The sequence below is a fragment of the Sesamum indicum genome, linkage group LG8 (assembly GCF_026168435.1).
Source record: "Sesamum indicum cultivar Baizhima isolate 11 linkage group LG8, ASM2616843v1, whole genome shotgun sequence".
Lineage (NCBI taxonomy): Eukaryota > Viridiplantae > Streptophyta > Magnoliopsida > Lamiales > Pedaliaceae > Sesamum > Sesamum indicum.
The window spans coordinates 4,906,856-4,925,336 of NC_142664.1; the positions used below are offsets into that span (position 1 = coordinate 4,906,856).

An 18,481-nucleotide genomic window follows, 5' to 3' on the forward strand; every position below is an offset into this window, starting at 1 on the left:
ATCATAACTTCATGATAATATTTTCGATTTGTAAGAATTAGTATATTCTTTTTTTTATTTACATATTAATATCGATAATTACAAAATTTAGATTAATGCTTCTCAATAATTTGTTTAGATCACGTCTTGTGGTATGCCTCCTATACCACGTGGTCATGATCGTGGTCGTGGTCATGGGCGCGGTCATGCCCCGCCACTTCCAGCAGCACCATCGGATGCTTCCCAAGTTGGGAAAGTAGTCTTTTGACCGTCCCCACTACTTGACACGACCGCTCCGTCTCCTACCTAATTGACTCCAGATGATGCTGGGCCATTTGGAGTTGCACCAATAGTTGATGAATCGATACAGTGTCTGCCACACCAGTAGTTGCTCCACCACCACCACCATCAGCAGTCCTCACACCATCAGCGTGCCAGTTGTTAGGATAGATGACCAAAAAGTCAATTAGATTGTCTGGATGTATTCTATTCTGATAATTAATCGATATTATGTAATATTATTTGAAATTTACTTATTCGCTTATTTGAAATTTACTTTATTATGCTCATTTTGTATGTTTGCATCCACTTGAACATCACAACAAAGCCCATAGACCAATCGACAACTGTGTGCTTGGGCCACACATTGGATGGCGGTCATGAAATCAATTATAAAAAAGGTGGGTCTGAAACTTTTCTAGTCAAGGATCTCGAGATTGGGCATTGAGAGTCCTATGGAGACTTGAACTGGGAGTCGCATTCAATTAGTGAGTACCGTGTTTCATCAATGACAGACGTGGAGCATCTATATGATCTTGGTGGGTTGATTGATTAGGTGTCAAATCAATTGAACTGACTCGTGGGGATCGTCATATGAAAGCTTTGGAGGCTAGGTCGATATCACTTAAATATCTGGTTCTGATAGTACGGGAGTAGTCCTCAGACTTGAGGAATCACGGCAGTAATGTGCATACGATGAATGTATCTTGGATGTGTGGCGGAGGTGATTGTGTCGAGTGTAGTCGGAGTATGTAGTGAGGACGGTGAGTTCTGAGCTCACACGTGAAAATTCTAGAAAATTATTGGCTAGAATATTGTAATTTTGGAAAGTGCAATTTTAATCATCTTCTTGATTTGGAATTAAGAAGACTTACCTAATAGATGAATAAATGTACCTAGACACATTTATGTACATCTATACCAGGTATATATATATTGTACATAATATATTAGAATAATAATATTACAAAATAACAATAACACAAAATAATTTCCTCCCTAGTTTCTCTCTCACTTGGCTGCCCCTCTTTCTTTCCAACTTCTTGAAGTTCTTTTTTTCTTGCTTTCTCCTAGCAAAGGAAGCATTGGGATTCTAGTATCGATTGGTGTGGACGACTTAGAGGGTTCCTGCATTGAAACCTCGCGTGGACGCTTGAAGTATGCGGATTCTGATGAAGGTAAAATTTCATCCTTTGATTCCTTTTGATTTCTTTATAATATTTCAGCCCTTTATGTTATAATTTATTGTTAATACTAGATTAAACATCTGAAAAGTCCAAGGGTACATCCATTGTATTCGTTTATTTTGCGATTTAATTTTAATTATTGTATGCGTTTTACGCTACCGCTTCCATTTGAGTGTTCCTAGGCGAACCACGATATCTTTCAAGTGGTATCAAAGCTCGGTTCGATGTAGGGGCTGATGATTGTGTGTAATAAGCATGTTGACGTGTTCTTTATGACTTTTCAAGCATGTTCCTTTTTTTTTTTTTTTTGGTAATTATATGATAAAAAATTGCTCGTTTGATTTTTTAAAATTAATTGGATGATTCAAGCATTTGAAAATTTAGAATTTTTATATATAATGCTTGATCTTTGTTATGCACTGCCACTGCTGCCGCATAGTGTGCGCGGGAAAAAGCCAACGCGTGCGCTCATGCTGGCAAGGTCCAGAGGGAGCGTGGGCGGGAATGGCAGCGCGCGTTGTAGGCCAACGGCTGGGTTGTGTTTTCATCGTTTTTTTGAAAATTTGATTTTCTAGACTTTTCTAAATTATTAATTATGCTATTGTAATAATTTTTAGAATAATATTCGATATTTCTTTTCTAAAATTAAAATTACATAAATAATTGGATTTATTATGTGCATTGGATGCACATGATTTTTGGTCATTCTTTTGGTTGCAAATTTCGAACTTTTGTTTTCTCCTATAATTGATTCTTTAATATTGGATATCATGGTTTGGATTGTACATGGTATGTATGATTACTTGAATGAATGATAAAGGATGATCACGAAGCCCTAGACCTTTACTTATACAATATCTTTATGGTTGGGCTAGTATGCCTTTATAATTTTTTATTCTATCTCCCTCTCGTCCTTGGAATAATAAGACTTGCTATACTCTCCATTATGTACTCCCCCCGACTACTGATCGGAGTGTTTTTTTAAATTTTAATGAGTAGAATAGGTTTTTGGTGAGAAATTTTAATTTTACAAAGCAAGCCCACGGAGGAAGCATGCAATATAATTATGTGATGAGATCTCGGTCAAGTACTCAAACATAACTCTCACTTGATTGGACCAAGTTAAATATTAGGCCCAAAATGGCCTTGGATCAAGATTGTCTTGATCTATCCAAACCTTCCATCCTCAGCAATGTGGTGAGAAAATTGCCACTACCCAAGTGTGGCCTCACGAGTCGTAGCACACATGGAATAGAGGAAACCTGCATCATTGTTGTGAAAAAAGAAACACGCTCAGCGTTTCCCTGGCTCATAAGTTGTGGCGGGAGATGGCTGAGGTGTGATTTGGTTAATGGGTTGGGCCTAACACTAGTAACCTGATTCTTCTGGAGTCCTCGAGATCATATGAAGAGGTGAGGCAAAACATCTTGGGAATCTCATGGGATGAGAATGGCATTGGTTGCCTCCCATAAGGCTTTTTCCATGTTAACAGTAAAAGTGAGGCATGATAAACTATTTTTGTTGATCCACACTTGAGAAAGGTGGGCTTTCATATAAATAGTGGGAGAGTTAAAGACTAAAGACCATGTCTTGAACTTATCAATAATATTACTATCACCTGTTGATTTCTGTTTAATTCTATTATCTAGAAAATGTCTAAGAATGTAACCCTGATAATTGAGACTAATAAATTACTGGCTGCGGAATCTAAGGACTGTCCTAAATTTCGAGAACCAGGACTGTGTAATGGACATCCTCGGGAGAAGAACGTGTGACGTTCAAGAAGTGGAATGAAGACAATCGCAAGGTCTGTAGTATCATATTGGCTTCTATAACCAACGATATTCAGAAGCAATATGATAGGATGGAAGATGTTACCTTGATAATGCTCCGCATGAAAGAGGTTTATGCGGTTCCTGATAGGCATATTAAATATGCCGCTATAAAAGCATTTTTCGGGACCAAGATGACTGCGGGATCCTCTTTGCAAAGTCATGGGGTCAAGATGCTAGCCCTTGTGGATAAGCTCGAAGATATCAAAACTGAGTTTGATAATAATACGTACATCTATGTGATCTTCCAATCACTTCCCCTGTCCTACAACCCGTTTATTATTAACTATAACATGACTTGAGAAGTCTATTCATGAGTTAATTAATATACTGGTCCAATACGAGGCAATGACCCACAAATCTACGCCTGCGGTATTGATAAGAGAGGCTTCAACCTCCAAAGCGGAAGGCAAGAGGGCCGAACGCTGGAAGAGGAAGAAGGAAAAGGGAAAAGCTGTCGCAGATACTACAAGCGACCCTATTACTCTGGTGGGAAAGGGCAAAGAGAAAGGGAAGAATGGCGGTTCACAGCGGTCAAGGACAAATGATGTCTGCATTCATTGCCATGAAAAGGGGCATTGAAATATGGAGTACCCACAACTCCTCTCCAATCCAAGTATGTTTGTGCTTGAAGTAAATATGATAACAATTCTGCTTCTTGGGTATTGGATACCAGCTACGGAGCTCACATATGCAATGATTTGCACGTGCTGGAAAAAAGTAGAAGGCTACCTAAGGACAAGATGGTCCTAAGGCTTGGTGATGGAAAGGCCGTTGCTGCAGAAGCTGTAGGATCTCTCAACTTAGCTATTAGTGATCATATTCAGATAGAATTAAAAAATTGTTGTTGAGGATGTGTAATTGAGGATGAATGGATTAATAAACAAACTCAAGATGCTCCAGTTCAAATGACAAATATGATCCTTGATGAAAATCATAATAGAATTTATGAAGATCCCCTCAAAACTCAGCAATTCTATGAGGACATTCTTCTGTCAATCAGATCGATTTTCATGAAAAATATGTCTCCCAAAGGAGCCCTAACCAACTCCTCACAAATTGGGTACCGAAAAATCTTCATAAGTTCTATTCTCATTGTCCGATTGGAGAAAAAATCCAAATGAGCTTAAAAATATCCGAAATAAAAAATATCCATTGATTTCTTATTGGGATTATATCAAACCTTTCCAACATTTTCTCCTCAAACAGAACGAGAAAAATACCATGTCTTTTTATTTTTTTTTTTGGTACCAAAATTACCCCTGAAAAAATTACAAATTAGTTTGTTAGATGGTGACAATATTTTAGACCAGAACCACATATTCTCCCAAAATCAATTCAAGAAGCCTTCAAATTCTTTTCAGAGAACCTAAAAATCAGTATGTTTCCAGGACAACACCTTCCCAATTTTATCTCAAATTTTACATTCAATTCAATCTCACCTGGATACTGAAATTTGAACCTCAATTTAAACCTTTTAAAATTGACGAAGACACAATCATATTTTCTTTGAGGAAGAAATATTGTGTCAAATGGTGGAACAAAATGAATACAGAAACTTTTAAATGGACAGCAATTCTTGAATTGTTCCCGTAAAATCCCATAATGTGTAAAGCATCAACAATTCGTGAAAAAGAGATCAATTCAGAGCAGGAACAATTTCTACTGAGGAAATGCAAAAAATTCTTGAAGAAATACAAAGTGCAGGGAATACTCTCCATCGCCTATCAACATTGAAGATAAAAATAAGGATGATTGCTATGGAATATTTAGCCCAATCTATAGAAATTGATGATGATGTAATAATGATATAATGATGATGTAAATAAATAAATAAATAATAAAAAATAAAATATTCAAAAATCAGCTTTTGTAGCCCACTAGCTGCATTATTGAAACTTGAATGACAACAATGATCAACAAAATTACTCAAGCACATGAAGAAAAGGAGGATCATCCACTTCTTAAAATAGAAGCAATTGAAGGATAAAAATTTTAACTCATTTGAGAGCATTTTTCACACGCCCTCACTACTCTAGCATTTGCATCTTATCACAAGTTGTTCTTCTAGTTCTTCATCTAGTTCTTTTCCCAATTCTTCTTCTAGAATACAGAAATCTGATGTCTTTGATAATTAATATTTTTGTACATTCAATTATTCTGTAAAACTCATTGTACACAAATTCTGAAATCCAGTAAATTTTCTTTCAACTATAATTATCTTTAATTCCTACTTCATATATTATTCTTGTTACAATTTCTATTTATATAACTGCTATAATCATTATTTGTTAAGATCTTTATATTCCTTATATGATTTCAACAATGGTTGTCCTATTCAAATTTATCTTGGTTTGTAATATTCTGGTACTGAATGGTATCAGAGCCGTGCAACTCCTACATCCATATAAAGAAATTCATAATTTGTGAATCGAACATCGACATGTAGTAAGTCAACTTAGAAAATGATAAAAATTTTAAATTTTTTTGTATAATTTCTGAATTTTTTTTTATTTCTGTAGTTTTAGAAAAAATATGGATCTGAATGCAATTTGTAGGAAAAAGTATAACATAATGTAAATTTAGGTGAAATTTGAACCTAAATGTAATTTACTGCAATATTTGGACCTAAATACAATAATAAGGAAAATTATGCATTTGAGGAAAAAATTGGTCATTAGTGTAATATTAGGCAAATTTTGGACATAAATGCAATTTCTAGGAGAATTATGTATTAGATGGAAAAAATTGAATCTTAATATAATTTTAGGTGAAATTTGGACCTTAATATAATTTAACGCAAAATTTGGACCTAAAATACAATAATAAGGAAAATTGTGCATTTTAATAAAAAATTGGTCATTAATGTAATATTAGGTAAAATTTGGACCTAAATGCAATTTGTAGGAGAATTGCATATTAGGCGGAAAAAATTGGACCTTAATATAATTTAGACATTAATGCAATTAGCAGGAAATATTTGAACCTTTATCTAATTAAATGCAATTTTTAGCAAATTAATTAATGGACCTTATATAATTAATGCCAATTTTAGAAAGGGAAAATTGCATAAAACCCCCTGTATTTTTAAAATTTAGCTAAAAACCTCCTGTGCTAAAACAAGGAGGCAGAAAAACTCTGTGTTTTCGAAAATATTGCATACTCTCCCCTTCCGTTAGGTAAGCCCTAACGGCGTTAAATTTTGCTGAATTGACCGTTATACCCTTCGTATAACAACTATTGATATTTGAACGTAAAAAATAAACGGTCCAAATTTTAAGTAATTTAAGTATATTTTTTATTTATATATTTATATATACATTATACACAAACGTAATATACTATTTCTCCGAAATCTTCTCTCTAAGATTCCGGCGTCGTCTGAAAGAATTTTCGGTCATGGCTTATACCATTCGAATCCTCTCCTTAAGGTGAACATATCCATACCATCAATTTGAATTTTCATTGATCGGAGAGAGTACGCTCTGAGCACGACCATCAAGCTTCTTGGCTTCAATTTGTCGCCGTCTGGATGAATTTCGGCCTGGGACCACCACCACTAGACTAGCCTTGACCTGAAGATCCGAATGAGACCAACCTTGCTCATTTTTATCAAGTTTTTGCTGAGATCCAAAAATTTTAAATTCATTTGTCATGAAGTTTCTTGTCATTAACCATCGTTCGACTCCTCTCGTCCAAACGATTCTAACGAGGTCAAGCTGCAAGACGATGGAGAAGAAGTATTTAATTTAAATATTTTTAGTTTAAGTATTTTTTATATTTTTTTAGTATATTTTATAAATAAATATTAAAATATGTTTAAACTAAATAAAAATTTAGTAAAATTATTTAATTTAATAAAATTCAAAAAAATAATAAAAAAATATTAAATTTTTAATGTAAATATATATTAATAGTTTTAATATAATATTTTATATAAGTTAAAAAATTGATATAATTTTTAGGTATTTTTATATTTATTTATTATATTTGATAAATAAATATTAAAATATATTTAAATTAAATAATAATTTAACTTAATTAGTAATATAGAATATTATAAGCGATTCTTATTTATATTCAAACGAAATTATTTAATTTAACAAAATTTAAAAATAATAAAAATATTAAATGTTTAATTTAAATATATATTAATAATTTTAATATAACATTTTATATAAGCTAAAAAAATTGATAGAACTTTTAGGTATTGTTATATTGATTTAGTATATTTTATAAATAAATATTAAAAAATATATTTAAATTAAATAGTAATTTAATTTAATTAATAATGTATAATATTATAAGTGATTTTTATTTACATTCAAACAAAAGGGACAAATTGGACATGCCAATTTAAAATTCTATTTTTGTATGGTATGTTTGTGGGATGATGTTAAGTTATATATAGTGGAGGAGAAGGGTATTTTGGACATTGCACTATCAAAAAGCTGAAATAGGATAAAAAAGGCCCCTACTCCCATTGCCACCACGTGTACAACACCTTCCATCAGTTTTGGATGGAGGGGGTCTTTTTTGCAAGGTTTCAAAATTGACAGGATTTGTTATGGCTATTTATTTAACACAGATAAGTTTTCTACAATTTTAGCATAACACAAGGGCTATTATTCAATTTTCTCTTTTAGAAAATAATAGAGTTTAATAAAGTTTTTTAAATATTTTAAGGAAAAAATTAGGGCTTTAATATAATTTTAAGGATAAAGTTGACTTTAATGCAAATAGTAGGAAATTTACAAAACAAAAATATAATTTTATCAATAATAAAATACAATTATATTTTTTTAATGTTCATAATTTTTCAATGATAGATAATGACGATCTGTACTTCGCCACCCCCTGGACGAGGTCGTGGTCGGGGCCGGTATCGTGGTCGCGCCTGCGGCCGGGGCCCTCACAGCCTCCCCAGGATGAGGCAACGAATGCACCTCCGGCCACCCCATTTTTGGAGGGAGTGTCCCAGCCCCCGTCGGCACTTGCAAACTCCCTCGCAATAGGCTCAGATGCGGCGGCGAGGGCTAGCAATACACAGGCCCCGGCGAGGCTGTGGATGCACCACCACCAGCCCTACTGCCTCCCCAGTGGCCCGAGGCATTTCATTAACCTCCAGGATGTGAGGTACGTAGAATAATTTAGTTAATTAATTTAATATTTTTATTTTTGAATTGATTTTAATATTTAATTATTATTTATAAGTCCGACCGTTTTTTACATGGTCATCAATAATGTGGTCAAAGAGTATTATCTGCATCCCTGGGCCAACATATCGCAGATCCCATAGGAGCACTAATTATTCTGGTTCCAAAAATTGAAGGTTATAATAATATTATTTTATTTTAAGCAATGTTTATATTTTTTAAATTAAATATTTATATATTTTTTTGTCAATTTTTCAGATGTAGTACTAGTGGGACTACAACGACGAGTCGATGTTCAAACTCTTCAAGTTGCAGGCGGGAAAATTTCTGCGAAAGCAGTTCGCTGACGCACGGGACCAGTTGGCCCGACCACTATGGCTGGCTGAGGAGATCTAGCGCCAGCTCTTGGAATTCTGGTCGAGCCCAGAATTCCAGGCACAGTCGGCCAAGAATAAGGTCAATCAGACAACCAACCCAAAAGCAGCTGCGATCGTCTACTGCGGGGTGTCGTCATCCATTAGGGCGCATAAGCGGAAGATGATAAGTATTTTAACTCATACTAGTAGTTTCATTTAGTCTTTTATATTTCTAATCAATTTTCAAATTGATTTTTGAACAGGAGACACAACTCGTATGCCCCATACTTATATGGAGGTGTTCAAGAAGGTCTACAAAAAGAAGGAGGACGGCTAGTGGAGCGGTCCAAGAGTGGAGGAGGTCCCGTTAAGTAATTACAAAAATATACATAATTTATTCTTTTAATTTAAATTATTTTTTAATCTAATTATTTAACATGTTAGCAGGAGATATTCTTGAGGATGATGGAGGAACACTAGAGGTAGCACAACATCAATGACGAACTTCCATTGTCCTCTCAAGGCTCCATGGCCCAGGACGAGCAGCAGGTCTGGATGTCAGCAGCTGGCGGCTTCGAGGCCCACCACTATAAGAGGGGCCGAGTATTCGGTCTCGGCTTCGAGGCCCACCACTCTATTGCTGGATCATCACAGGGGACACATTCAACTGCTCCCTCGCCCTCGCCACCATAGTTGCAGCGCCCCGACATATATGATCAGGTGTTGCCGTTCGAGCGCCACATCAGACGTGTGGATCCCAACTGGGTCAATTATCTACCGCCTGAGCCTCCAGTAATCCCTCGGCACCCGATGATGACGACAACCACGCGGTAGCTGGGGATAATATTGATTAGGATGTTTTTTTATTTTGTAAAAAAATAATTTTTTAATAATATTTTTATTTTTAATTAAATTATTATTTTTTTGGTTATATTATATGTTTTTTATATAAATTCATTTAGTTAATTTTATAAAAATAAATATTAAAATATATCAAATAAAATAAATATTAAAATATATTAAAAATAATTTTTTTAATTACATTTGTAACGACTTTTGTAATACACCAATAACAGATAAAATCATCAGGCAATTATAAAGAATGTGCCAAAAATAGTTATTAATTTTGAAATGGGCCGTCAGAAAGACCGTTACAAAAGCAGTATCAAAAGAAGTTACAAATCCATTGGCAAAAACAGATACAATGTAATTCAAAAAATAGTTACAAAGAATATTACAAAAACCATTCTAAATATCTATCAAAGTCATACCTAAATGTGTTACAAAAGCTGTTACAATATCAATTATATCAAATTCAATCAAGTTGTTACAAAAGTTGTTTCAAATTAATTTTTTTTTATGTCGCTAGGTTTGTAACAGCTACATGCAGCCATCACAAAGACCGTTATAAATTATAACGGCTTTTTGACAAATCGTTATAAATAGTTTGTAATGCCTCGTTTAGCCACGGAAAGCCCTTTTCCGTTACAACAACTGATACAAATGAAAAAGTCGTTGCAAATTAATTTAAAATCCATTACAAATATCGTTCCAATAAAATAATTTTTTTGTTGTGAGATATTTCCAAGCTTGATTGTTTTCAACGTAAGGAGACTTCCAACAAGGTTTTTTTGAGGGACAAATAGCTGTAGAATTAACATTTCTCCATAGTTTAATTAATTGCCAGTGATCCTAATAAAATTTCTTTACCAAATTTCCAACTCAAATTTAATCCAACCCACAAAGAATGGGATATCTACTTATCGAATTAATTATTGTCATTTTACATACGGGTTATATGCAATTTATCCCGTTATATATGAAATGAGTAAATAAACTTTTATAAAAAAAGAATTAAAAAATTACTCCTCTATATTTTAAAAAATTAAGCGAATTATTCTCTATCCAAATCAATTTACTTTGTTTTTCAAAATATAAATTGCTATTTTATTTTCATAAAAAATTCTCCTGATGGGGCTAAATTGCATTTTTCCTTTTTACGTAGTGATACAGTTAAAGATTATTGTAATGTGAGAACAGTGATATTTCAGTTTTGCCTAGGATACGACGCTTACCCTCCTGATGTACTAATATGCATAAACAATATTATGTTGATGTTTTTAATAATATCTTTATGTGCCCTAATTGGATCCCATTCCTAAGAAAGCAACCGCCGACGGAAACGACAAAAGATAGGGTCAAGCTCGGAATTGCGCATGCACTTGGGGTATACAAACTATATTTTTTCAACGGGATAACTCAATACTATCAACTTCAATACTGTTTAATTCAATCTGTAAATTATTATATATATACATATATGTATATATATAATAATTAGCTGAATACCCAATAAATTTTATGATTATGTCAGAAAATAAGAATAAATCAATGGTTTACATATCGATCCCACTTCAATAATATATATATATATATGTGTATATATATATATATAAGAAGTAATTAATGAAACCATACAACACTACTTTCAGACTAGATATAGAAAACATCATAAAAAAACATAAACCCTTGTACTCTAGTGGGTAAAGTAAAAAGTTACCACATTCACAACGTGAATTCAAATTTTTGCTAAAATATTTAATTTATGGGACTAAATATATGTTTTGAGCAGTGTATTGAGCTCAATATGATTAGATTTTGATTCTTGATGATGTTAAATTAGTTGTAGGAAATTTTTTGACCAACACATGTAATGCATCTTAGCTTATTTATGGGACGCCTCACTGCTTTTTCACTTCGATAAAAAAGAAAAAATAAAAAAAATTAAAGAAACATCTTCAATATTACAAGTCATGATTGAAATTTTTACCTTTCTATTTAAAGCTGTTAATAATCATCAATCAAAATTTGAACATTCAACACCAAACCTTCTTAGCGGAACACATAGGAAGCTTAGAAAAAGATCAAATGTTTGCTGCTGCAAGCTCTCCAGTCAAAATATCTACTTCTTCTTCACTGATATTATTTCATAACGAAAATATATATATATATATATATATGTATATAAATAATACAAAATCCAACAAAACTTTTATAATGAAGCCAAGGCATCTAATTTGTCCAAGAATCTTGGTTGTTATTATCATCCAAAAATCAAACATTAAAAGACTCCTCTCATCCATGTTCTATCTTTGCCAAAAGGGTTGGATCCAGTGAAGAAAACGAATGGATTTGGATTTCTCTTCACCTTTCAAGCATGGAGAAGCTGATCGGAGCTTTTCATCAAACAGTAATGCAAAGGAGTCAGATCATTTAGCTCATAACAAGCACTACATCGGTGTAAGGAAACGGCCGTGGGGGAAATACGCAGCAGAAATAAGGGATTCGACAAGGAACGGAAGGAGGGTTTGGCTTGGAACGTTCAACACGGAAGAAGAGGCAGCGTTGGCGTATGATCAAGCTGCATTCGCCATGCGAGGCCCTTCGGTTCCCCTCAATTTTCCCTTGGAAAAAGTTGTGGAATCTCTTAGAGAAATGAATTACAGCTGCAAGGAGGGCTCATCACCTGCTAAAACCCTAAAGGATTCACATAAGAGGCTGAGCGCATCGACGACACGAACAAGTAATAAAAAGAAACAAGCTAATGAAGAGGATGTATTGGTTCTTGAAGACTTGGGGTCTGATTTGCTGGATGAGCTCTTGTCTGAGAGTTCAACTGGTGACTGAACTGCAAAGGGTTAACTTTTCTACTGGTTTTGTGAGTAAGTCTTGTTCTTTTATGCCTTTTCTTGGGCTGATTTTAATTAATTTCTCATCATTTTTTGTTCTTCAGTTCTTTAAAACCCTAGATCTCTACCCATCCATCTCTCACTGTTTCTATCAAATTGAATTGTGGAGTGGAATTTGAAATTCAGAGAAAATTCAACTCAATATGGAGTTGATTTTTCGATACACAGTATCAATTTCAGGCCCAAACTCTTCATACAAAATCAACTTTTCTACTTCCCCCTTCCCCAGCCGAGCCTCTATCTGAATTAGACTTTTCTCAGCTGCCTTCTAACATTTCTGACTTCCATAGCTGAAATTCTCATCGGACGATGTAATTAACGATAACGATATAACAACTAAGGGACTACGCCGATTCTATTTATAAATTCATAAGTAGCAAATAATTAAGCAAAGCATGCAGTGGAGTCACCTTAATTCTTTGAAATAGTTATAAGTAAATCATACTTCAACATTGTGTTGTGTCGGAAGTTGGTTTGAGATCGATGCTCTTTTCAATCTTTTTGCTCTCTATGTCTTTTGCTTTTGCATGTGCCGATGAAGAGCAAATACCTCAGTCATATACATCGAACGTTATTCGTAGAAGTTGTCGATGTTAATTGGTTCGTTTGTTTGAGTAGAGAATCCAAATCAATGGCTTAATTAAGCTCAAAGAACAATTATATAAAGTGATTTTCTTTCTTGAAATTACTACATAGGTATGCTGTTTTGGTACATTTCATGAGTTCTGAGTTGCTAAAATTGTGGATAATAAATTCAGCATTCAATCGATGCTTCTTTTGGTCGATGAAATGGCGTAAATCTTTGCGATTGAGGACGCGTTTCAACAGCCCCTACTTCACTATGATATAGGTTTTTATGGCTATAGCAAAATGGCTTTTTGGTTGTATCAGAAGACAGTTCTAACTGCAGGGGGACAACCTTAAGTTTTGACTGTGTTAGTCTGCTTCACCGGATCATGCATCCCTTGTCATTTGAGTTTATTTGCTGCCAACTCTTCTTGTATGTACTTTCGAAAATTTTGATTCATCATCCTTGAGAAATGCATATATATGATCAAGAAATAGAAATGACTTATACAGATTTTTTCTTGTTAGAGTTCATCCTCAACTTGTGAAATTGATATTTGTTTTGGTACCACAATTTTTGACAGGCGTCGCTTTTAGTCTCATAAATTCATAATCATGTATTTTTAGTCTCAAAACAGTAACATATGTTGTGGTTTTGGTACTAAAAAGACGTTGTAATTTTGGGATTAGAAAAGGCCCAAAATTACATTTTTTGGGACTAAAAAGACATAATTTTATAGTTTATGGGATTAAAGCGTCACCTACCATAATTGGGATACAAAAAAAAAATCTATCTTTATTTTATAAGATTAAAAAAGTATTTTACCTTTTGATTCAAGTATATACTCATTTTTATGTAGGTTTTTATTTGATGCACTACTTTTCATAACTCTATTACGACTAGAAAAAAATAACTATTAACTGCATTTTTAATATTTATGAACTAAAATGTCGTAGTAAATAATTTTTATTAACCACGGCTAAATAAAACTGATGCAAAAATATAAATTTTTCACTATGAAAAAGATATTTGCCATGGTAAATGTTTTAGCCACTCTGACAAACACCATGGCCAATAACTATTTAATGACCGCGATTAATGACTATTTACTACAACTATTTTATTTTTAACCATGATTAAATGTTGGATTTTTTATGATGTACTCTAGTCTCCCTGTCCTTTTTCTTTGAGTTGGGGTTGTTTATTGTTACTAGCATATGTAGGAAACAGCTGGTTAATTGTATGCCTAGCTATGGTCTGTTTATTGTAATTTTTGTTTGGTAAGAATAGGGTTGTGACAATTTTAGTTTCATATGAGTTTATTTTGATAATTTTATCCTATAATTTTAAAAATTTTGCATGCTAAGAACAAAAATGATTGGAAAAGTAATCTAATTAAGTTGGTCATGTGGACTTTTTTCCAGCCAATTTTGTCCTCAATGTTTAAAATTACAATTGCAATCAAAGTAAATTCGTATAAGACTGAAGTTGTTACCTATTACAACATTAACGTTGCAATTTTTTCCCATCCTTTAGAAGGAAAAAATTGCATTTTATATCCAACTTGAGTTATGACTTTTAATTACGATCTTTTTTTATCCGGTCGTTTTTTCAACTCACAAAATTGCATCCCATATATAACTCCAAATACTTTATAATTTTAGTCCCAAAACCTAATTTCATTAAATTTCTGACAAACCGTCAAGTCTTGATTTTGGACTAAAGTTACAAAATTTTTAAAGCCAAGGGAAGCACAATATGGTGATCTAATAATAATGGGATAAAAACAAAAAGAAAATTATAGTCAATAATTAGTCGTTGTTACTGTTTATTAATTATGATAATTAATCATGATTAAAAATATTTTTGGTTCGGTAAGCTTTTTGACATTTTTATCCTTTATCTTTTTATGATTGCAAAATAGTCCCATAGTATTTTAATATTTTACAATTTTGGTTCTTTTGGTACTGAATTTTTCAAACGTTGTTGGAATAAATTATGTGTCACCCCATTCTTTTTAATTTTTTGTCCAAGTTGACAAAAATGGACCAATTAGATTGCTATTATATATGTATCATTAGGGTAGTGTTTTTAAGATAATTTTATATACAATTTTTTTGTTATTTATTTTTATTAGGTTATAATAGCAACTTTTACGCAATAATTGTTATTATAAAAATTATAAAACTCACTTTATATTTTTATTGCTAGTAGTTTCTGTTTTTTGTCGTCCTATAAGATATATATATATATTATATTATGAAAGTGAAAAAGATGATTGATCATAACTCTCTGGTGATAAGGACACAAGACATGCATAATTAAAAGTCAATATCTCAAACTGTATTGGGCAAAATACTTTTTTAATCGCATAATAAGAACATAATTTGTTTTGATATCACAATTATGATAGGTGTCACTTTTAGTCCCATAAAACTCATAATTACGCATTTGCAGTTCCAAAAAGTCACATGCGTTGTTGTTTTTAGACTAAAAAGATATTGTAAATATTTTGGAACTAAAAAAGTCAAAAATTATACTTTTTTGGATTAAAACAAAAATGTTATTTTGAGTTTTATGGAACTAAAAGTATCATTTGTCATAGTTGTGTACCAAAAATTTTTTTATTTATTTTATGAGACTAAAAAATTATTTTTCCCAACTTTATCAATTTATAATATATTGTTTATCCAAAAAAAAGAAAATCAAAATCATGTTGCAAATCAGGAATGTGTAGGGTATATATAGATTTCTTGGCTTAGATAAAACGCTCCCATCCAACAAGTCCTCATTGAGTAATTATTATGTATTTAATTATGACGTTAAGATCAATGATATTTTAATTTAATTATTAAAGTTGAATTTTATGAATAAATTCGAAATTATAAATTCAAGTTCATCGGACATGCGGATATGAGTACTTTTTATCTCACCTAATATGAGTATTATTTGTCTCACTTTATGTAAGGTGATATAATTTATTTATATATTATTTTTTATCATATTGATGTATTAATTAAATTGATATATTTCTTAATTTATTAAGAGGTTGAAGTAATCAATGTATGTCATCATCACTTAAAAGAAATTATGACATTATGGTATGAGAAATTGCTTATTTCTTAGTTTATCTTCGATCATTGCTCAGATACATATACTTGACACATTTGTTTGCTTTTGTAATTAATGATGTATTTAGTTTTTATGTTATATTAATCTTTAACTTCAATTATTATTTTATATAATATATATATATATATGTACCAATGATTGATCTTTGGACTAGTACATGACGGCTTTTCAAGTACTATAGAATATTTAAGAAATGATCTTGGAGTTCCTTTCTTATCATCTTTATTAATATTAAACTTTCCTATGTTTAATCCATAAATAAAAATAAATACTTTCCTATGTTTAGAAACACGAACTAATTTATGCTCTTGAATATTTTCATTTCAAAATATTATTGAAAAAATAAAAGATAGATTTTTTAAATACTTATCAGCTAATTGTTTAGACTTAATCGTATTTTTGGTCCTGTAATTATATTCTTTTAACAGTTTAATATTATAGTTTCTTAGGGTTATAACATAAACCTTCACCTCTTTTTTTAATTTCCCAATTTTAGGATAAAATTAAATGAAACTTTCAACGTTGGTAACATCGTATATAATTAGGGCCAACTTTGAAAATTTCAATCAATTTTGTCCTAAATTTAAGAAATAAAAAAGAAAAAAACTAACTCTAGCCCTGTAATTTATGGGGGTAGTGTTTTTGATCTTGCACGAATTAATTTTCATAATTTCGTCCTGTAATTTTAAAATTTTGGCAATTTTCATCATTTTCCAGCCAATTGCTATGAAAAAAATTAAATATGACTTACACACGACTCAATTAAATTGCATTTTTAGTCCTGTAACTTAAGGACCGTTAATATTTTATATTCCTGTAATTTAAAGGAGTTAGCATTTTTGATTGTGCAGGAATTGATTTACATGACTAAAATTATAATTTAATAGGATCCTGTGCAACTCACGTGCAAATTTTTCAGTGGGATTAGCTGAAAAATAACTAAAATTATAAAATTATAAAGTAATTACAAGAATAAATTATAAAAATCATTTATACAGAACCAGAAATGCCACTCCCTAAATAACACCAATAAAATTACAATATTCCTAATTAAAACAAATAAAAAGACTATTTTACAATTCTAACAAAGTATAAGACTAAAGTGCTAAATTATTATAACTACAAGATTAAAAATACGACCAAACTTGATGTCATCTCAAGATCTATAATCAAGAAGACTAAAAATGGTTATTAATATTCTTGACCCGTTTCGAATTCGGGTGCTACCAACCCCAGATGAAAGTGGAAAAGACATGTGGACCAACCGCCGACGGAACAAGACAAACAACCATGTAAGAACTTTGAAAGATTTTATATATAATTCTTTTTTTTTGGGAAAAAGTGAAAGCAAAAACTAAGTCGATGGCATACTTTTGAAGGTTCATTACTTTGAAATTCGCCATAAGGTTTGTTGCTCGCTTTATTTTGTTCACTGTATTTTTGGTATTTTGATTTGTCAATAAATTACCTTATCAGATAATTTCTTTATTTTTCTTGGGTTCCTATTTTTTTTTTTATTTCGTTTCTCTCTGCAACCTAATAGGATAAATTACAGCTTCCTCTTTTAAATTATGATATAATTATAAATATTTTATTACCATCCCAAAAGCTATAAACACTCTCATTAAATGAAAAATAATTATGTAGTTCTTAAATAGTGAGGTGGAAATCACTACTTTACTTTTGTTGATTTTTTTTTTTTGTAAATCAAAATATTTGAAAAAAATTTAAAGTGGGTAAAGTAAATAATTCATAAGGCATATATTAATAGCTCATAAAAATATTTTATAAAATTATTATTTATAATCCAAAAGGGTATTATGATCAGTTCACCATAAAATTCAATTGAAATCTAACGGAAGCTAACATAACTCTCTCGTTGTTAGACGAACACTAATAACAAAGAGAGTAATTGTAATTTCTAAACAAGAAAAATGTATTTATAACTATGTCAAAATTTATGAAAAAGTGATTGTAATTTACTCTATTATTTAATTCTCTCACAGACTATTTTCTATCCTCCTATGTAATTAATATTCGTATGTTAATTTTTTGTCTTAATTCATTACAAAAAGGTATATATTTACACTGGGACAACGAGTGTTGCTAGTGGTAAGATGGCTCTGTCTTTAATTATTTATTTAATAATGAACAAGCATGGAGGAACAATTAATGTCAATATTATTCACCTAAGTAGTAAGTGAATGTCTCATGTGGAATCCGCCGACAGACGACGACAAAGA

The 18,481-nt window shown here is 31.8% G+C and overlaps 1 pseudogene; it reads left to right on the forward strand.

The window, feature by feature from the left end:
• Positions 1–11,975: 11,975 nt before the first annotated feature.
• LOC105167789 (ethylene-responsive transcription factor 1B pseudogene) lies at positions 11,976–12,476 on the forward strand (annotated as a pseudogene).
• Positions 12,477–18,481: the final 6,005 nt, after the last annotated feature.